This window comes from Phyllostomus discolor, chromosome 4 (assembly GCF_004126475.2).
Source record: "Phyllostomus discolor isolate MPI-MPIP mPhyDis1 chromosome 4, mPhyDis1.pri.v3, whole genome shotgun sequence".
In the NCBI taxonomy this organism is placed as follows: domain Eukaryota; kingdom Metazoa; phylum Chordata; class Mammalia; order Chiroptera; family Phyllostomidae; genus Phyllostomus; species Phyllostomus discolor.
In genome coordinates this window covers 150,000,031-150,022,945 of record NC_040906.2, presented here as the reverse complement: position 1 = coordinate 150,022,945, position 22,915 = coordinate 150,000,031, and positions in this window count along the sequence as shown.

Genomic DNA, 22,915 nt, shown 5'->3' with positions numbered 1-22,915 from the left:
AAATACGGAAGCTGAACCTTCTAGTCTTTGAAGCCCTTAAATGAGTCTGCCACCTCAACTCACTCCAACCTTTATTAAGCTAGCATAAAAAACTTTACTCCTAGCTGTTCTGGGAATTATATTTATATAGGGTACTCCTGCATGCATAATAACATCTGTTGTTAATCTTTCTATGGTCAGTTAATTTGCAGACTCCTGACCAGTCTGACCTAAGTTGGTAGGGAAGTTTTTCCTCCTAACGCATGGCACTGTTATTACAAATTGAGTTTTTATATGACTACAAGTCACTGGAAATGGAGATGGAGTCTCTCTCATATTCACTGATTCCCCAGGAGGTTCCTTAAGCCCAGGCTTATGCTTGACTGTATTTTCACTTCACTCACACATAAACAACAAAATAATTGGATACGGAATCCAGGTACCATAGTCTTTCCCCTGCCCCAAAGCTAACTGGGCATTTCCCAATTGACCTAGTTGTTTGATTCTTGCTGGATATACCAATTATTCTCCTTATTCACATCCCATTTCACCCTCCAGATCCACTTCATATTTCTCTCCCTTTCTCTGACCAGCTGTTTTTTTGCCTCTGTTGGTATGCTTGCTGGTTGCCTCTTGGTTCATTCAGCCAGTGGGAGGTACCAACAGGAGAATACCGGGGGCAGGAGGGCAGAGAGAGGTCAAACTTACCATATTTCCCATTCCCCACCCCTGCTCAGTGCTAATAGCAGCTGTGTTTTGCTTTTCGATTTTAGAACCCAAACAAGGCCCCTCCTCCAGGATTCCAGTTCAGTTAAACTCTGCCAACTCCATTTCCTCCCTTCATTCCTCAGCCCAAAAGGTACAGACTGCTTCCCATTGTTGTTTATCTCTGGGTGGCTCATCCTTCTCATTTGCACCTCTAACCCTCTCTGCAAGTTATGCCTTTATTAAAGTCTCCTCACTGAGCCATTAGAAGTGGTTCTTGTTTCCTGCAGGGATCAAAACTGATACAATAGACCACTTCATGGGTGGGTGGTGGTTTTATTTGCTGTGTTTCGGGGAGGGGGCAGTACTGAAAATGTCTAGGATTTTTATGTACTTTTAATAACTGAAAATGGTTAAGTTTTGTTGAGTACTGTTTTGTTATGACATTTGTCAGAGAGTATTATTCATACTTTTGATGTTTAGAGGTTGGAACTGAGTTTCTTTGGGTCAACCAGTTTTCTTCCATTAATTCTTTGATCTTTGTTTCTGGCCCACATATTCAGTTCTCTCCTTTGGGAATTCTACATTCCTTGGTTGAATCTCCATGAACTTTTCTTATGTTTTTAAAATTATTTCCCTCATCACTTCAATCTTTTATCCATTTCTCTGTGTTCCGGAAGGGTTTTGCAAATCCTTTTCTACTTCACTAATTGCTTTTTTTTTCTTGTAGTATTCCCTGTCTATTGTCTGCTTCCATCTCTTTTAAATTTGGCAGTCGTGTTCTTCAAATTCAAGCAATCCTTCATTGCTTGAGATTTTCATAATTATTTATTAAAATTGTATAAATTCTATTCTCTCTTGAATCTTAATGTGAAGACAAATTAGATATTTACTGAAAAAAGCAGTTTTTTGAATTTGATTATCCCCACAATTTTTCTTAAAACATATATTTATAGGCAATATGATATTTCTCTGTTTGCCCATCATTCAGAGGGCACTATATGCTTCCCAGCTTTTGCTTATAAGTAAGTAAAACTTGAGTTTGGTTCCATCAGAGATTGGTTCAAGTTCCTGTCCAAATCTTTTTTTCAGAGAGGCATCAGCGCTTGGACATTAAAAAAAATAAAGAGAAAAAGTCTTCAGAAGATATCAGCAGAATTTGGCAGGCAGAAAGTCAGAAATGACCGGAGCCTGAGTTGCTATCAGAAACCAGGTTTTATTCCTCTTTGTATTCCCATCATAGTATCTCATTAAAAAAATAAAAATGAAAAGTTTTGATGGATGGATAAATGAATGAATGAGTTCAAAGTACAAGATTTTAAAAAGTCATTACTGATAGAAACCTCCATATTAAAAAATTAAACTTCTACATATTTTAATACACTGTCAATTCAGCAAAATTGTGGGTTTGAAGAAAAGATTAATTTAATGTTTTTCAGTTCCAAAATGTTATTTGTATTAAAATGCCATTGCTTTATAAGTCCTGAATCAATATACTTTCTTTCTACACTCAGAGAGAACAAATATGTAGATGAGGCATCTGACTTGCGAATAAACAATGGGAGGCTCTGTGTGTCAAGAAAAGAGCAAACCGATTTATGAGAGTATATCGAAGTCCCATTTCCACCATTCTAACCATATGAGTTAGATATGTCATTTAGACAAAGTTTCAGTTTTCTTATCTACAAAATCAATACAGTACGTGAAATTATAATAGTTATCTCAACTAAGATTTCAATAGCACTTTATGGCTAAAATGTATTTTTACATGTTTTGAAGTAAATAAAGTATATATTCAGAAGGTAAAGAATACAAAAGACTCAAGAGTAAGAGGATAAAAATCCAAATGATCTCTGGCTGCACTGAAGGTAGAACAAAAGGAAGTGAGTGTAAGAAGCTGAAGTACAGTCTAAATGAAGGCGTATTTTATGGAAAAAGAAAATATTACCAGAAATGTCTGAGCTGCAAGAATAAATAAAGAAATCAGGAAATATATTGCTAAATATAAATTAATATTGTCTGTATAAAATAATAATGCTAACAATGATGCTGTATAATGGGGTTTAAACCATATTGATTTAAAGTGGTATACATAATTCAGAGGGATTAAAGTGTCTTAAGGTTTACGTATTTGTCAAGATGATAGTAAAACATTAATTAACTTTAGACTTTGTTGATTTAAAAATAGATGTTAAGGTGGTATAATTTCTGAAAAAAAATCTGTTGCTTTTCACGTGAAGTTTGTCTCCTATACACAAGTGACATCAAGGTGGCAACTGAGAGCTGATTTCCAATGCTGTGTGCATTGGTGCAGGGATGTGTCAATCAGGAGAAAGGTGAGCCTTTTCATTTACAGAGTTATACTTATCACCAGTCAGTGGAGTAAAGCACACAATATAAGCCCCCTTTTCTAATCTGCCTTTCACAAGGAGGGCATTATACTAAATGATTCAAGGCATTTTGTAGGCAGCCCTTCCACTAGAAGAGATACAGGATAAATACCTTTCAAAAAAAAGTAGAATAAATTTTAAAAACATGATAAAAATTAAAGGATAAAGGAAAGGAGGAAGAAACAAATAGGTAACACAAAGATGTTAGAAACCATTCTAAACATAACACTTACTGCAATTAATTGTAAATGGACAACACTTACCAATTAAAATATAGAAATTTTCAAACCAGATGCTTTAAAAAATGTTATACATTCCTTAAAAAGGTATCCTAGAAAAATGTTGAATAACAAAAACTGAAGTAATTAACCATATCAAGACAAAAAAGTATTAAATGATAAACATTACTAAAAATAAGTTCAATACATAATACTAATAGAATCAATTTCATTCACTAAGAAAACACAGAAAATTGAAACATAAATGCATGTAATAAAATGAATTTATTTTGTAAATCAAAAATTGTAAAAAATCAAAATTTTGAATTTTATAAATCGAAAATTGAGAGGAAGCAGAGAGTGATATCAGCAAGACTAGGAAGCCCTGGATTCTCCTTTCCCATGGATACACCAATTCAGTAGCAATATATAAAAGAAAGCTTCTTTATGAGAGGCTCCTACACTCCAGGTCATTGTCTAACCAGCCACACGGAAACAAGTAGGAAAATTAGAGACATCTTTTCATCATAATCCCCACCCTCACCACAGCACTGGATGATCAGGAGGAAAGCTCAGGCTCCCACCTTTTTCCTAAAGAGGGAGAGAGTTGAACCAAACATCCACATCTCAACTTTCCCAGGTGCCATCCGAGGGACTGGCTTCCATTTTGCCTGTCTCACAGTGCTGAGGAAATCTGACATATTCTAGATACCTGGGAGTCACTAATAACAAAGACAGTAGCTTGGACTAGAATGAAGGTTTGAGAAGCCCACAGAACATGTGGCTAGATTGATTGGTTAAGGTATTCTATAAGAGGCCAATCCATGAGGCATGGAAAAGGTGGCACTTTTTCTAATGTGTAGACGTATACTAGCACAAAAAGTTAAGGAAAATAAAGAAAAAAGGAAATATAATCCAAGCCGAAGAACAAGATTAGAACAAGATTAAATTCCATAAATGACTCTACTGAAATGGAGACATAGGAATTACCAGACATAGAATTTTTTAAAAAATCATAAAAATGCTCAACAAGTTTAGGAATACAACAAGTGAATAAAGTAAGAATTTCAACAAAAAGAGACTTAAAAAAAGAACCAAACAGAAATACTAAGGCCAAAGACTATAATTGCACTGAAAAATTCAATAGAGGGATTCAACAGCAGACTAAAACAGTCAGAAAAAGAATCAATGAACTTTAAGACAGATTATTTGAACTTATGCAGTCAGAAAAGCAAATGAGTGTAGAAAAAGCATGAGGAAAGCTTAAGGGATGGGGGAAGCTATCAAGAAATGGATATTCAGATCTAAGAAGTCCAAAGAAAATCAAATAATGTGGATTTAAATAAACCCACACCAAGATACATATAATCAAATGACAAAAGTCAAAGACAAAGAAAGAATTTTAAAGGTAATGAAAAAAAGTAATTTGTCACATACAAAGGAACTCCCATAAGACTGTCAGCAGGATTTTTTAGTAGAAACTTGAAGGCCAGGAGGCTGTAAAGTGTTATATTCAAAGTGCTGAAAGAAAAAAACATGTCAGCCAATACCACTATACATGAGAAATCTGTCCAAAAATGAAAAAGAAATAGACTTTTTAAGACAAACAAAAGCTGAAGGAATTCATAATCACTTGAACTGTCTTAGAAAAAATGCTAAAGGGCATGAAAGGATGCTAAACAGTAACAAGTAGCATAAGAAAGTATAAAACTCATTGGTAAAGGTAAATATATAGACAAATATAGAATACTGCATTAATATATTTATTACTATATTAATTCAGTGTATCACTTAATATAGCATAAACATTTTAGATACTTTTATTATAAAATCATCAGACACTTATATATTTATATGTATAGATATAAATTCATATATATGAATTTTAAAGATTTTATTTCTTTATTTTTAGAGAGAGGGGAAGGGAGGGAGAGAGTGAGAGAAACATCAGTAGATTGCTTCTTGTATGCACCCTGACTAAGGGCTGAACCCACAACCCAGGCATCTGCCCTGACTGGAAATTGAACCAGCAACCTTTCACTTTGCAGGGCAATGCACAACGAACTGAGCCAAACAGGTGAGTATATAGCTTATATTATATTAAAGATAAAAGTATAAATATAACTATAATTAATATGCTAATGACTATACAATAAAATATATGTTAACTTTGAGATCAAAAACAAAGTGTGGAGAAGGAAAAGTGTAGAGTTTTTGTATGTAATTGAAGCTATCATTTTAAAGTAAACTATTATAACCATAACATTTTATGTAAACCCCAGGGTAGCCACAAAAAAAAATACCTTCAAAAGTTACACAGAAAGAAAACAAGAAAGGAATCAAAGCATATCAATACAAAAAAAAAGCAATGAAATACAAAATAAAACAAGAGAAAAAATGAGGATGAAAGCACTATAAGACAGAAAATGACAAAACAGCAATAGTAAATCCTCCTCTATCAATAATTATGTTAAATACAAATGGATTAAAATCCCTAATCAAAAGATATAGAGTGGCTGAATGAATTTAAAAAAGTAAGATCCAAAACTGGACTTCTGGCCAAGATGGAGGCATAGGTAGATACACTGTGCCTCCTTGCATAGCCAAAATAAGAACAACGCAAATTTAGAAACAAACAAACAAAAAAACCCCAACCAGTACTGACAGAAAATTGAACTGTATGGAAGTCCGACAACCAAGGAGTTAAAGTAGACACATTCATCCAGACCAGTAGGCAGGGCAAAGTCAGGTGGCCAGGCAGAGACGGGTTGTGGGTGACGGCAAAGTAGTAGCTGGTGGACCCAGCAAGGCAGTGGATCATGGAGGGGCGCAGTGCACAAGGCAGCTGGCAGACCTGGCAGTCCCACATTCATGTGCAGATAAACCAGGTGAAACTGGGGAGCGAGACAGACCATGCAATGCAGGGTCCTAGTGCGGGGAAATAAAGCCTCAAAACACAAACTGAAAACACTTGTGGGGGTTGAGGCAGTGGGAGAGACTCCCAGCCTCACAGGAGAGTTCATTGGAGAGACCCACAGGGTCCTAGAATGTACACAAACCCACCGACATGGGAATCAGCACCTGAAGGGCCCTGTTTGCTTGGGGGTAGCTGGGGAATTGATTGAAATCCAGGAGAGGGTGGAGCAAGTGCCATTGTTCCCACTTAGCCCCTGTCCCCACATACAGCATCACAACCCAGCAACTGGATTGCCCTACCCAGGGCGAACACCTAAGGCTCTGCCCCTCACTACATAACAGGCATGTCAAAAAAAAAAAAAAAATGGCCCAAATGAAAAATCAGGTCAAACCTCCAGAAAAAATAGAACTAAGCAATAAAGAGATAGCCAACCTATCAGATGCACAGTTCAAAGCACTGGTGATCAGGATGTTCACAGAATTTATTGAATTTGGTCACAAATTAGATGAAAAAATGAAGGCTACCCTAAGTGAAATAAAGAAAAATGTACGGGGAACCAATGGTGATGGGAAGGAAACTGGGACTCAAATCAATGGAGTGGGCCAGAAGGAAGAAAGAAACAACCAAACAGAAAAGAATGAAGAAATAAGAATTCAAAAAAATGAAGAGAGTCTTAGAAACCTCCAGGACATCTTTAAATGTTCCAACATCCAAATTGTAGGGGTACCAGAAGGAGAAGAGGAAGAGCAACAAGTGGAAAAGTTATATGAACAAATAATAAAGGATAAGTTCCCCAATCTGGCAAAGGAAATAGACTTCCAGGAAGTCCAGGAAGCTCAGAGAGTGCCAAACAACTTGGACCCAAGGAAGAACACACATAGTCACATCATAATTACATTACCCAAGATAAAAAATGAAGGAGAAAATCCTAGAAACAGCAAGAGAAAAGGAGACAGTTACCTACAAAGGAGTTACCATCAAACTGTCAGCTGATTTCTCAAGAGACTTTACAGCTCAAGAAGGGGCTGGAAAGAAGTATTCCAACTCATGAAAGGCAAGGACCTATATCCAAGATTGCTCTATCTAGCAAAGCTTTCATTTAGAATGGAAGAGCAGATAAAGTGTTTCTCAGATAAGGTCAAGTTAAAGGAGTTCATTATCACCAAGCCCTTATTATATGAAATGTTAAAGGGACTTATTTAAGAAAAAGAAGATAAAAGACATACACAGTAAAATGACAGCAAACACAATTATCAACAACTACACCTAAAACAAAAACAAAAACAAACTAAGCAAACAACTAGAACAGGAACAGAACCATAGAAATGGAGATCACATGGAGGGTTAGCAACAGGGGAGTGGGAGGAGGAGAGAGGGGGAAAAGGTATGGAGAATAAGTAGCATAGATGGTAGGTAGAAAATAGACAGAGGGAGGGCAAGAATAGTATGGGAAATGTAGAAGCTAAAGAACTTATAAGTATGACACATGGACATGAACTAAAGGGGGAAAATGTGGGTGGGAGAGGGTGTGCAGGGTGGAGGGAGTGAAGGGGTGGAATGGGACAACTGTAATAGCATAATCAATAAACTATATTAAAAAATAAGATCCAACAATATCCTGTCTAAAAATGGATCACTTTAGATTTGAGGGCACACATAGGTTGAAATTGGAGGTATGGGGAAAGATTTTCCATGCAATTGGTAATCAAAATAGAAATTGTATAGATAGACAAAATAAACTAATGCTGCATTTGCTAATAAAGAAAAATCTTTATGATTTATTATTAAATAAAAAAGAATAGTGAATAGATACAGAAATAATATGATCAAACATGTGTAAAAAGTAAGATATGCATATATACACATGTATAAAGTGCCTTTAAAAATAGACATGAGACAACAAAGGATGATTGTTCCTAGAGATTGGTACTGGGTATGGTGTAAGGAGAATGACTTTGATTTTTCATTTATACCCTGAAAGGTTTTCTATATCTAATATTTCTTTCATGATTAAAAAAATCCATAAATGATTTTATCCAGTAATAAAGATTACCTTTACATCAAAAGACAAAGAAGAAAGAGCAAAAGGAGAAGAAAAAATAGGAGAAAAAGAACAAATAAACAAAAATGTAACAGGTTGTTGTATTCATAGCATAAGCATGTTATACAGTAATAATTTGGTCGACGAGTTAAAAATTTGTGGATAAAAATAAATGAACCAAAGAAAATGTCAATGATTCAGCACATTGATGCTTTTTGTGAAATTTCTAAAAATTCCTGGTGTCTGAATATCTCTCAAATCAAACATTTTGTGGGAATAATCAAGGAAAAAAGAAATAGGGTATAAATAAATAACACTAGGAAATAATGGGCAGGTTTAGTACAAATATACCAGAGATTAAAACGATAAAGAACATACAGAAACTTCACACTAACACATTTATAAAAGTATATGATATTAAATTCTTATAAAAATATAAGTTAACCAATCTAAATCAAGAAGAAATGGAAAACCAGAAATGTCTGCAACCATTAAAGAAATTGAATCAGTAGTTTAAAATCTTCCTACACTAAGCCCAGATGGTTTAGCAGGCAATTTAAGAAACTTTCAAAAAAAAAAACAACCCAAAAAACTAGACTATTTCAATCTTATATAAAGTCTTTCAAAGGATAGAAAAGGAGGAAATTCTTCTCTATTCATCCTATAAAGGTAGTAAATCTTAATTACTAAAACAAGACAAAGATGATATAAGGAAGCAAAATTACAGGACAAACATTCTTTTCTTTAAGATTTTATTTATTTGTTTTTAGAACGAGGGGAAGGGAAAGAGAATGAGAGAGAGAGAAACATCACTGTTTGGTTGCCTCTTGCACACCCTCTATTGGGGACCTGACTGGCAACCCAGGCATGTGCCCTGACTGGGAATTATACCCGTGACCCTTTGGTTCACAGGCCGGCACTCAATCCACTGAGCCACACCAGCCAGGGCCAATCTTACTTATTCTAAAGAAAATATTAGTAAATGAAATTGGCAGTGCATGAAAAAATATATGATGACCAAACCAAGTCAAAAGTGCAAGGATAGTTAACACTAGAAAATACTGAAATAGAATTCAAAGTATAGGGTTAAAGAGAAGAACAATATAACCCTCTCAACTGACAGGGGGAAAAAGGCATTTGATAAAATTTAACACAATGAAGGGTAAAATTTAACACAAAAATACAGTAAGCATCATTATTAGTTGTGAAATTTAGAAACATCCCCTATTAAATCAGGAACAAGAAAGGATGCCCATTTTTAACATTTCTATTCAACACTAAATTGGAAATCCTATATAGTATGGTAACAGGGAAAAGAAATAAAAGCAAAATGACTGGAAATTAAAAAACAAAAACAAATCGAACTTTACTTGCCAATAATATGACTGTCTACATAGAAAATCCAAAAGAAGTTTACTGGACTACAAATTACTAGATTAAACAAGGTTTGGCAAAGTGGCTGAATATGAAATTGATATTATAATTGATATATAATATAAAATTAATTGCATTTCTATAAAGACACAGAAAAAAGTACTTTTTTGAGAAAGATATGGTTATGGTGGTTATAAAATATATAAGACACCCAGCAACACCCAGGAAGAAATCTACCAAAAATGTACAAGGCCTTTATGGTGACCTTTATGAAATACTGAAATATATTAAAGAAGACTTGAATAAAATTATACAAATGTTAGAGAAGAAGACTCAATGTAATAAGGATGTTAATTCCCTCTAATGTATGGATTATATATAATTCTTTCAAAATCTCAACAAGGTATATACAGAAAATTGACTAGTTGATTCTACAATTTATATTGAAAAGCAAAGAATGTGATATAGTCAACACATTTCTGAAGAAGGACAAAGTTAGAATTTCAGTTTATTGAAAGACTGTAAAGAAGGCAAAAAAGCCAATCCACAAAATGAGAGAAGATACTTGCAATGCATGTAATGAATAACATTATTATTCAAAATCAATTTCTCTCTCTGATTATCTGTCTACAGATCAATAAGAAAAAACTATATTCTATATGTACAATAAAAAGGAGCAAAGACACGGACAGAAATTTCACAAAAGTGAAAATAGAAATGTGAATAAACATATGAAAGATGTTCAACCTCAATGGCAATCAAGAAAAGTCAAAATGAGATACAACTTTATACCTACCAAGTTAGAAAAAAAGTCAAACCAAGTTTTGATGGTGACATGAAGCAGGCAGAAGTATCCTACACTGAGCACAAGAGAGTAAAGTGTGCAGGAACTTTGGGGAAATAATTTAGCATTACAACGTGAGTTGAATATGCCCATATACTATAACCCAGCATTTCCATTCTTAGATATATTTATCCTTGAGAAACTTTTATCTCTTATCTGAATCCCTGAACGAGAATCTTTATAGCAACAAGCATCCTTCAAAAGAAAACAGTTAAATTACTTGTGGTATAGCCACACAAAGATATACCATTCAGAAGTAAAATACATTTAGCTATTAAACAAACAAGTTAGATAAATCTTATCTACATAGTACTGAATGAAATAAGCAATCCACAGTACAATATATCTTTTATAAGTATTGAAAACAGTGGGTTTGGTGATAAATACATGATATAATTTATTTGAAATGATAAAAAACAAAACATGATAATACAAATTTCAGGATATCAGTCACTCCAATGGGGAGACAGACAGCTTATAGGACAGGACAGGAGTACAAATATGCATTTTAAAAAGTGGAAACTTACTGGCTCTTAAGTTGGGTAGCTATGCACATAAGTATTTGTCTTATTAATGTTTCAAAACTTACTTGTATCACATATACTCTTTTCCTGTTACCCAAATGTGGGGAAGCTGCATGCAGCCTGAATAAGAACTGATTCTCTGACCATGTGCTGGGAAAGCGGTGCACTGATCAGCTGACAGGGCTACCTGACTCCATCAGTAGGTTCTTGTAATGAAAGATGGGTGTGTTAGGCTTCCTTAGCTTCATGCAGCTTCTGGGAAGGTCACCAACCTTCCTTCCTCTGTTCTCATGCCTACTAACTATGTCTGATAGTAATTCAACTTCCTGTCCACTGAGAAAGACTGTGCAGGCCAGAAAAATCACAGGTGTGCAGTTTTCACCATTCATTATCATTTCAGCTTATATACACCGGTCTCTTGTGAGTTTGGTTACCATAAGACAACATTTCTTAGGAGATCTAGGTTAATTAAGGACCCAATCAATGACAAGACTGTGTTTCTCATCACACAGAACCAAAGGTCAGGCGATAGATAGCCTGTGGAATCTCCTTCAATGTGCTGCCACCCTGACTGTCCAGTCCCCATTACACATCATGGTTTTAAACATTCTCCGATGGAGAATGTTTAAAATTTCTCTACAATGTGAACTTTGTTTAGGACCAAGAAAATGTTTTTTTCTTATGTGAGATAAAGAAAAAATATTTTCTTACATTCCTATGTAAGATATGTAATATCTTACATTTTGAGAAATGGATGGATATATATATTTTAATTCTTTTACTTTTATTGAGCACCTACATAGCAAGCTTCTTTAGCAAGCATGTTCTAGTGGAGTGTAACAAATAAAAAGGAAGGCTCTCTGCATACACACAAAAAAATGTGCTCTTGGAGTAATTAGAAGAAAAGTGGTTTAATATTTTTAGATAAGATTGAGAGAATAAGATTGAGATGCTAAGATTGAGATGGACTTTAAGCAAGCATAAAAGAAAACAAAACATAGTAGCATAGTAGATTAGTAGCATTAACATGTCTAACTATATAAGTATCCAGGTGTATTTTTAGGTGATCTATCTGCTTTAAAGTGAAATCAGATTATATGATATTGTAAAATACACTTGTAAAATATTGTTTAATATCAATATTTATATAGCTAGAGTAACCAGTTTATACAAAAAGACCAAATATTAATAATCATTTCTCGGTGATGGAATTATAAATTACTTAGAAGTTATTATTCATACTCTTCTATACTCTCCAAGTTTTTACAATAAGTATTTATTACTTTTATAAGGAGAAAAAAGTCTATGGCAGTACTTCAGTGGAAAATAATAATAGCAACAACAATATTCTCTGCTTACATATGAAGTTTTACTACTGACCTGCTTCTAGTAGTGGTGAGGATTTCATGGATCCTTGTAGCCTCTTATCCATGGGTGACCAATGATACATACCCCCTAGACCTGCGGTAGACCTCAGGGCAATGAGTGAGTATTTTTGTGTTTTCACTACTCTTCATTGTGCTTCATGGTCACTGGTTTGACCAATTTACTTTCTCGTAGTAACAGAAAGAAGCTTTTCCACCCACAAATTGCCTGTACATTTAGAAAGCACTGGGCAGACTATCCAGGCTGGCTGGTTTTCTGGAGTAGCTCTGTAAGACTGGAGTAACACTCGCCTCTGGGTTCTGTGGCCTGGAGGGTGAAGAAAAGATTCCAGAGCCTGAGCAAGTCAAGGTAAGTTTGAAAACCAGAAGACACACAAATCAGCATTTCCCATCTGACCTGGGGAACACAAATGTCCCCTACAAAAGTGGCTTTCGCCCCTGTCAGGCACAAGGCCTCTTTTTGTAACAAATATTTTGTAGTACAGTAGTCTTCTCTTATCTGCAGGGGATGCACTCCAAGACTCCCAGTGGATGCCGGAAATTGCAGATAGTTCCAAACCCTACATAGTTTGTTTTTTTTCCCCATACGTACATATCTACAATAAAGTTTAATTTATAAATTAGGCAAATAAGAGGTTAAAAATAATAACTAATAATAAATTAGAACAATTATAACAATATAGAGGCATACCTCAGAGATATTGCTGGTTCCATTCCAAACTGCTATAATAAAGCAAGTATCACAATGAAGTGAGCTATAACCTTTTTGCTGGAGGAGGGTCTTGTTTTCCATTTGTAAAACACATAACACCTATGACGCACAAGAAAGGAAAGCACAATAAAATGTGCAATGAAAACTATAATAAAAATTATGTGAATGTAGCCTCTCTCAACATATCTTTTTGTACTGTACTTACCCTTCTTCTGATGAGATGAGATGATGCTGATGCAACCAGATGAAGTGAGATGAATGACCTAGGCATTGTGACCAAACATTAGGCTACTAGAAGGGTTACTTGAACATAAGAACTAGGACACTGCCACTGATAACCAAGATGTCTCCTAAGTGACTAATGGGTGGGAGCAGAGCATATATGCAATGTGGAGACACTGAATGATTCACAGCCCAGGCAGGGCAGAACAGGCCTCTTGTGATTTCATCATGCTACTCAGAACAATGTGCAATTTAGAACTAATGAATTGTTTATTTTTGGAATTTTCCATTTAATATTTTCAAACTGCGGTGGGCCTACAGGTAACAAAAACCATAGAAAGAAAAACCAGGATGGGCGTGACTACTGCACAGTCTTAACTAAAGTGAAATAAAATTCGTAGGTAATATAAGTTACACACATGCTTTAAAAAAATTAACACCTTGCCTTAAATAAAATATAAAAGAGCCAAAGAAAGTAATTTACATAATATCCATATATATCATTATGTATAAGCTTGGGCAGAGTGATGCCCGTAGTCAGATTACATGTAGAATCACTGTGAATGCACTAGTTATAAATAGATACCAATAAAGACATGTTGGATTAGGGCTTAAATGCCACAGCAATGCTATTTTCCAAAGTATTTCACTCTCAATTTACATGGTGGTTGTAGTCCTGCAAAATTTAATGTATATTAAAAATATGGATAAAACAAAAAAAACATAAAAAAGACTTTGAATGAATTTATACATAAAATGTAGTTAAGCTTTGGGCTCAGAATAATATTCTTCACCAACACGAATGCCCATCAATACATTTGTAAATTGTATGGAACACAGGTCAATTTTTAATTGTGTGAGACTGTCCCATGCATTGCAGCTTGTTTAACATCCCAGCCCCTTAGTCCACCCTCCCAATCCTGGTGACAACAGAATACTCATTCTCCTACAAAGCCCCAAAGCCCCTGGGGGCAGTACTGGTCTATCGGCTTTAAGTCAGTGCCGTCTTAGAGACAGGGCCAGATTGGGTTTTCACTTCACTCCAGCCATGTGTTCATATAGGTTGATCATGTTCATTTAAAGGGCTCAGCATGCATTTCACATTTTCTTTCAATATTTGAAATACACAAGGCTTGTTCTTCAAAATTTCATTTCTAGAAATGTCTCCTTTAATTCATTTGGCCAATTATACTTGCAAACATTTGCAAACATGTGTTAACGGATAATATCACACCTAACAGCAAACACTTCTAGATTAAAGAGTTGGAAGATGAGGGTATGAGATGGGGTTTGACTTTTTACTTTCTAATACATAGTTTTTAATTATACTGAGCATGTTTACTTTTTATTAAAACACTAGTTTTTAAATTCTATTTTTACTCAAAAATAATTTTAAAGGCTGAGGATGCAAAGATCAATTTCAGTATTGAACCCATGGTTTGCTTCACTGGCCTAATCAATTGAGCACATGAGCCCCAACATATTATTGTAATCTGAGTAAAAGATGTTGCCTCAACACTGCATTATCTTCGAATCCTTTTTTTAATCAAATAAAACTAAATATTCACAATTTCTCTCAATGTGCTCTAACTTTCAGTGTTATTCCTAGACCTATTTGCTCCTCTGAAGTCTTTCAGAGCAAAAATGAGTCAGAGGTTGCCCTGGCAGAAGACTCCAGAATTCTCCAAAGTCAGAGCCTTGGAGCTGAGCTCCCTGAGAAAGCTAACCAGTATTATTGCTTTGTATTAGGCCAAGTGTCAGATCCCAAATTTCACCTGCCACCTCAAGTTTCTCAATTTTAGTATTTAAGAGATTCTTAGAGGTATAAATATTCTTGAGAAATGTTCCGTATTTTCTACTTTCCTCCTGTTTCTTTTTCCCTTCAGTTGATTTTTCCTTTCCTATATCTGCTGCCCACCCAGCCATTCACCCGCCAGTGGGCTCCTTATTAACCTCAACTCCTATTGAAAGGAGAAAGACCTAGAGAAAGGGTGAGAAACCTTTTCTCTAGCACATCAATTTTCAACCTTCTTCATCTCATGGCATACATACACTAATTACTGAACTTCTGCAGCACACCAAAAAATAAATATTGAAAAAATTGTTTTTCTTTTATTGCCAACCTAACCAAAAAAATGTGTTTAATTTTGATTCATTTATACCATATGGCTATTGTTGTGTTAGCTGTGGTCATTTTTTTTATTTGACAGTATAAGAGAAAAGAGGTCGATGCCTCTGACTAAATAGTCAGGTATTGCATGTTTTAAACATTCTTACGGCACACAGGTTGAAAACCACTGCTCTAGAAAGTGACAGAGGAGAGAATATTTCAGCGTACTGGAAGCATTGGTCTTGACATTAGGATTCTCTTCACAATAGATCATGATAGAAAACTTTAAAATTGAAGTGTTTTTTTTTAAATGACATTTGCTGATGGTTTATTGTTCCCATATGTTCTTCTTTTTAATTTTATTTTAATCCTTGTTCAAGTACAGTTTTCTGTCCTTTACTCCCATCCCAGCACCCCCACCCATCCCTCCCTACCTCCCTCCCATTTCCAACCCCCCCCCTAGTTTTTGTCCATGTGTCCTTTATATTTGTTCCTGTAAACCCTTACCCCTTTCCCCTGAAATTCCCTCCCCTCTCCCCTCTGGTCACTGTCAGCCTGTTCTCTATCTCAGTGTCTTTGGCTACTTTTTGCTTGTTTGTTTGTTTTCTTGTTTAGGTTCCTGTTAAAGGTGAGATCATATGGTATTTGTCTTTCACTGCCTGGCTTGTTTCACTAAGCGTAATGTTTTCCAGCTCCATCCACACTGTTGCAAAGGGTAGGAGCTCCTTCTTTCTTTCTGATGCATAGAATTCCATTGTGTAAATGCACCTTAGTTTTTTGATCCATTCATTTACTGATGGACATCTAGGTTGCTTCCAGCACTTGGCTATTGCAAATTGTGCTGCTATGAACATTGGGGTGCATAGGTTCTTTTGGATTGGTGTTTCAGGGTTCTTAGGATATAATCCCAGCAGTGGAATTGCAGGGTCAAAAGGCAGATCCATTTTTAGTTTTCTGAGGAAGTTCCATACTGTTTTCCATAGTGGTTGTACCAGTCTGCAATCCCACCAACAGTGAACTAGGATCCATTTTCTCCACAACCTCTCCAACACTTGTTGTTTGTTGCTTTGTTTATGATGGCCATTCTGACTGGTGTGAAGTGGTATCTCATTGTGGTTTTAATTTGCATCTCTCTGATAGCTAGCAATATTGAGCATCTTTTCATGTGTCTCTGGATCCTCTGTGTGTCCTCCTTGGAGAAGTGTCTGTTCAAGTTCTTTGCTCATTTTTTAATTGGGTTGCTTGTCTTCTTAGAGTGAAGTCATGTAAGTTATTTATATATTTTAGAGATTAAACCCTTGTCTGAGGTATCATAGAGCAAGGGACATAAAGGAAAGAATAAATAAATGGGATCTCATCAAAATAAAAAGCTTCTGCATGGCTAAAGAAAACAATAGTAAAATAAAAAGAGAATCAACTGTATGGGAAAACATATTTCCCCATATGTTCTTTAGTAACTTTGATACTATAAAATTGTCATGTGACTTCTTTTTCTGAACTGTTGTACTGAGCTAATATATAAGATCATATCTGGTAAATTATTAACAGCTTCTTAATGAATTTGTTGCATGGAATTTCCAATTTTACAGGTGTTTTTCTGACACCTGAGAACCACACATTACATAGAAAGGATATCACCCTTATTTTACTCAGCATGTACTTCAGGGAGAATGTGAGTTATGCAGTCTTGACACTTACCAATTTGTTTTGAGGCAAATATTTTAAAGGTAATAATAAATCACCCTTTTTTGAAAATCACCATTTTTCTGATTTTTATGTATAAGGATACTATGTCTCCTTGAGTTAAAAAAGTAACCTCCACCAGGCAACAATTTGTAGCATGCAGCAGCAATAATCATGGGTGGATCAGGCAATTTACCACCTTAAAGAGACATATCATCATTCCACCAACTGAAGTACCTTTCAATATACATAATCATCCATTACATATACCCTGTATTCTTACTTAACAGTCAACTTGGTGATCAGCACACTGCATCCTTTTCTGGCCCTTAGGCAAAACTCAATGTCTTCAAAGCTCTCAGAGTCACAATTTGTTTATTGTTTTCCCTTGAAATGAGCAGAATAATTAAAATATCCTATGAAATTTGATACATCTGAGAATATAGTGGACCATCACATCAGATAAATTATAAATGGTAATAAACTTTTTCATTGAAATTTTCTTGAAGCTTTTTTCAATGCATTTCTACCTTTATTATCTCACTAGACATTCTCAAAGACTGTGTAAAAGAGGTCAGACAGATTAGTGTTATTCCCATCTCACAGAATAGAAAAGTGAGGTCTAGAAATGCCCATTGATCACCTTACTCACTGGTACCATAGCTGGGGGTTTAATATCTACATGCCCAGGTGTTCTGTTTCCAAACCTCGCCTCATCCTATCTAAATCAATAGTTCTTTAAGCAAAAATTAGAGAAAACAATATACATTCAATTCTGCAATGCTGTTGAAACATTAAGTCTGAGTTATACTTGGTTTCTTTAACATGTTTTGAATAAAACAGACAAGACAACACATGCATAAACTAATCATACACCCCATTGGCTTTTGTCAATTCTCATTTTTACTGGCAGCTGCATTTCAAGGAAAAGCTAGTGAACTGTAGGGAGTAGATAATGTGGACTTCACTTCTCAAAGAATCAGAACATCCAGACCACTGTCTAAAGCAGATAATCTACAGCATCTGTTTAGAATGGGAGTGACAGCAAAAAAGTCACAGCTGAGCCCCAAGAAACCCTCAGAATGTGAGCACTTTATTTATGAATCAGCTGCCCACCCTCTGGTTTGAGAATGAAAGAGCCTCCAGTCACACTGTGGTCCTCTCCAGACGGGGAATACAAACGCAGTTACAGTGTGGCAGCAGTTATCATTTATTGAGAGCCCGAGATCCAGGTGCCAGGCTGGGAGCTTTGTTTATTATTTCATTTCATCCTCATAACCCAAGATAGATCGTCATTTCTTTTGCTTTTTTAAGTTCCCTTCTGAAGTTGAAAAGACCTTGAAGAGCACTAGGAAGAGAGTTTACTCAGAAGGCCAGCCAAGTAACCATTGAAGAGGTACACATCTTTTAGTGCTATTTTTCTATTACTTGCCATATTTTCATATCCTAATACTGCTGCTGCTTGCCTTATTTTTTAAATGTAATATTTAGGTATACAATTTCGTGCCTTTTTCATTACAGAGTTTTGATGACTATTTTCCAAGAGTTTAATCAAGAGGGAACAAAAGCTGTAGTAACCTGTTTTCTCGCTCTCCTTATTTGCACTATGTGCTTGTTTATTATCTGTGAGAGCATACTCCTCATATGGTTTGAAATGAAAGGATGATCCATCTCCTCATTACCAATCCTCTGCTTGGTGATGAGAAACAAAACAAAACATAGGAACAAAGGAAAAATGCGTTCCTGTCATTTCTCAGCCTTCCTTGCTGCTGCTCAGCTGGGACGTTAAAGAGTGGGGTTTAATGAAAGAAGGTGAGAAGGTGAAAAAAAGCCCTAATGAGCATGTGGTTCGTTATATGGAAAGATCACTGAGAAGCGGCTGTCATTTTCTTTGTGCCTAACATAGCAGTGTCCCCTAGGTCAAGGAAGCCCATCATCCTTCCTTCCCCACCCATCCTTCCCTTACCCTGGCAAATAGCTTCTCCACCTAGAATAGATTCGGTGAAGTTTAATTTCTGATGGTGGAGTGAAAAACAATGTCATTTCCCATCACTAGCTTACAGCCCTTGAGACACATGCAGACATGTTGCAGGAGGTTCTTTCGGTTGTTTGCATCATTGGTAGATCATCTCATGAGCAGGCATTTCAGTTCTACAGCTCAGGATGACAGAGCCCCAGCCTGGACAGCAGGTTTGCTGACACTTACCCTTTAGACTAAGAATGAAGAAGCAAATTCCCATCTAGCAATACAGAGCCACTGGAAAACAAAATGCTTCAATGCTTCAAAGGAGAGTCGATAATAGCTGTCAAACCTCTAAAGCAATGCTCTGAATTAGAATGAAATCATGTAGTCATAATATCATTCCAAAAATGTCTTTCATCAGTGAACGTTCCAGACCTGTGTGTGAGCATCACACCTAAAATGCCAAGTAAAACATGAGAACCAAACTCAGAAAGAACTCTCAAAACTCTGAGAATGATGTTTTTGGTCCACCAGTTTTCAAACCAGGAAATAATTTCTCATCATTCCCAAAAGACCACTCATTTGGGGAGTGGGGGAGAGGCATGACCAACCATAACAAGTAAAAACAAGAAATCTTAAAGTACAGCTCCTTTTGAATCGACAGCTATCTCAGGGAGGCAGGACATGCTTCTCTAATGTCTATGTCCAGTGCAACTGTTCACACTGGCAGGAATAAAGATCTTTCTTTGAAGTTGAAATATGCAGCCTTCACTGTGTTCCCATCCTCTACATTTCACTGAGTGAATAACCTAAATTACAGGGAATGGCAGTAAATTGGCTCATCATAGATAGCCCTGTTCTAATTTTAAAAGGATAAAGAACTAAAAAACAAGAAAGCTTCGCATGCAGTAGTTCAGGGACTAGTGAAGTCCCTTAAGGGGCTGCCACAGTCTTTCCCTAGAAGGTTATGGGTCCAAATTCAACCTAGATTTGTGGTGACTAAGGACCATTTAATGTCTTGTGTTAAATGTATGTGTGCCTTCAACATAATGTTCCTAATAGGGATGCTGACAGCTTGCATTTGTCATTCTTGCTGACTCTCTTAGGAGTACAGTGGAAGGCTAACCACATGTGGAAACTAAATCATTCCCTGCCATATAAAGATGATCCTTACAAAATGTAAACTCTGAGGCACAAAGAACATCTTGCTTTCACACTGTCTATTGTCTGCCCCTCTTCCATCTCCGAGAAAAAAGTATAGCAGCTCTTTGACTGGCAATCTAACACCCGAATGAGCTCAGGACAGACTTTAAATTATAAAAACCTACAGGCATGTCCACAAGAATAGTGTTTTTCAAACAACATAATAACTCTCTCAGTTTCCACAAAGCATTCACTTGTGGTAATAAAATGCCAGGTCACAAGTCAAATTTTGACTCCATTACAGAGCATTATCTTTGAATTCTAAGTGGAAAGGCAGTACAATTCACAAGCTGTTGGGTTCCAGCCTTACCCCTGAACGGCAACAGAATAATAGGCTAAACAGTTATAGCTGCTGTAATCACTACTTGATTCAATTCTTAATGACTTGGCTCTCTCCACAGGTCACTTCAGCCAGTCATTCAACAAATAGACTTCAAACAATTTGGATTCTAGGCTTCTGCTTGGAATTCCACCATCAGTGGAATTCAGTGAAGAAACCTACCATCAAAAGAGATTTGGGATCACTTAGAGACACTTAAGGTAATTAGGGTACTCCTCTTTGTGAAAAAGCAAAAGTTGAGGTGGCTGAGTTGACACAGAAGGTTTCCATGGAGTTCCCTCTAAGGTTGTAAATGGTCCCCACCTTTAGATATGATGTTGACTACCAAAGAGTAAGTTGATCAGTGGGAGAATGCCTTATAAGGGACACCTCTAGGATGTGTCAGTGTTGTGTATCTGAGTGGTGCTAAATGGATTGGCCACCTCAACTGCACAGATCACTCAGTGGTAGGAGAGGGTGGCAGCACCCATGTGAAATCCTGTTGCTCGAAAGCACTCAGTGAGCCCAGCTCCCCAGCTTTTTCTGTTGTCTAAAAGATGTCCTTGTCACAGCCAAAAGGGCTCCCTAGATCCTTGCTTTCAATTACCAGCCATCACTTGAACCTGTGCTACCAGGAAGTTGTAAAACTTTGAAGTTATTTCTTGTCAAGTCACCAGATCGGTTGGGAAATGAGAGTCTGGAAAGTCACAAGGAGGGAATAACTTTGGGAATACTTCCTCCTCCCAAGGGTGAGGTGAGGGTAAAATCTACCCATGACATGACCCCTAAAAGAAAAAAAGACAACAGATGCTGTAGCCTCTCCTATACCCTTCACCCGCTGCCCCTTATAAATCTCCAGACGCAACTGTCTTGGCAGCGGAGGTGGGCTGAATCTGCCTGAGGCTGACACTTCAGGTTTAATGCCCAGCTCCCATCCCACATCTACCCACCTACCTATCAATCATTCCTCCATCTACTGATGGGTACATCAGATCTTTATTTATAATGTCTTCCATCTGTCTACCTAGTAGAGACTGATCATTTCAGCTCTATCTCAAACGGCCATTTTCCTGTTGGGGAAATGGGAAATAATACCTGTTCTAACCTAAAGCAGTCTAGGAGGATCTTCAAGGACTGAAGCAGCACTCTGCTGGAAAAGTCTTTCTAGATTTGGCCCAGTGATTTCAAAAAGCACTTAGTCTTCCCTCCTTCAGGCCTCTGTACCCACCAACCTTGGGCTTCCTTCCCGCGATTTTCCTCCCTTCCATGAGAGGTTCACTTTTCCGGATTGTCAGTATGTAGTTCAAATATGGGGACCAGATCTGTTACTCTTGCCGTGGGGCTCTGGGCTCGGGCCAGAGGAGAGTGTAGGCGGGAACTAGATGAGGTGCGGGATGAGGACTAGGGCAGAATTTGCCAGATCCCTGGCGAGACGTCATAAACTGAACGCAGAGGCTGCCACAGAGAGAGACTGGGGAACCGAACCGAGTGCCTTCCGCGGGGCTCTTGGGGCCAGAGTGACGTGGCCTCATCAGGTGGACACCATGCAGTCCTCCAATGACCCAACTCGTGAGAGATGTCCACATAACCACGACCGTCGCCGTCACAACCCTGCCCAGGCCTAAGGAGTGGGGAGGGGGCGCCTTTTCTGCTGAAACTGCGTCTGGGGCTTGTTTGTAGGTTCGCAATTCACCATGATAAATGTAAAGACCAATTAAGGTTTGATCCGTGCACACGGGAGGCTTACGGAGGCTGATAGTGGAACCAATTAACGAGCATGTCCCCTAATTCCTACCGCAGCCGCCGGGTGCACTGTGGATGCCCAGGGGCCTGCTGCGGCTGCCCCGGAGCTCCGAGCCCCTGCCGCGCCCTGGAAGCAGGTGTCCTCCCTGGAGGCAGGTGTCCTCCTCCAGCGAGAAGGTGCGAGGAGCGGGGCCGCGGGGCGACTGGGGAGGGCCACGCCGGGCCAGGAGGCTCAGAGCTAGCCGCCTACGGAGCCCAACTGTTTGCTGCCGGGGCTGGGCGGGTGGGGGAGCGCCGGAGTGGTCCGCGCCGGGAGGGGACAGCGACTGGAAGGCGCCCCCGCGCAAAGCCAGGCATTGCCCCGAGGGCGGAGGACAGGTAGCCGCACAGCCGCCACCAGGTAGCGAGTGGCTCCTGAGCGGCGCTGTCCCAAGGTTTCTCCTGCCCCGGGCCCGGCTAGCTTCTGCCCGCAGCGGGGGCGGCCTGGCGTAGATGGAGTGGGGCACCTCCGCCTCTTCCTTCGCGCTCCCCTTTTCTTTCCGGCTCAGCCCGCTGCCCCAGACATGACCCCCCGCGCAAGGTG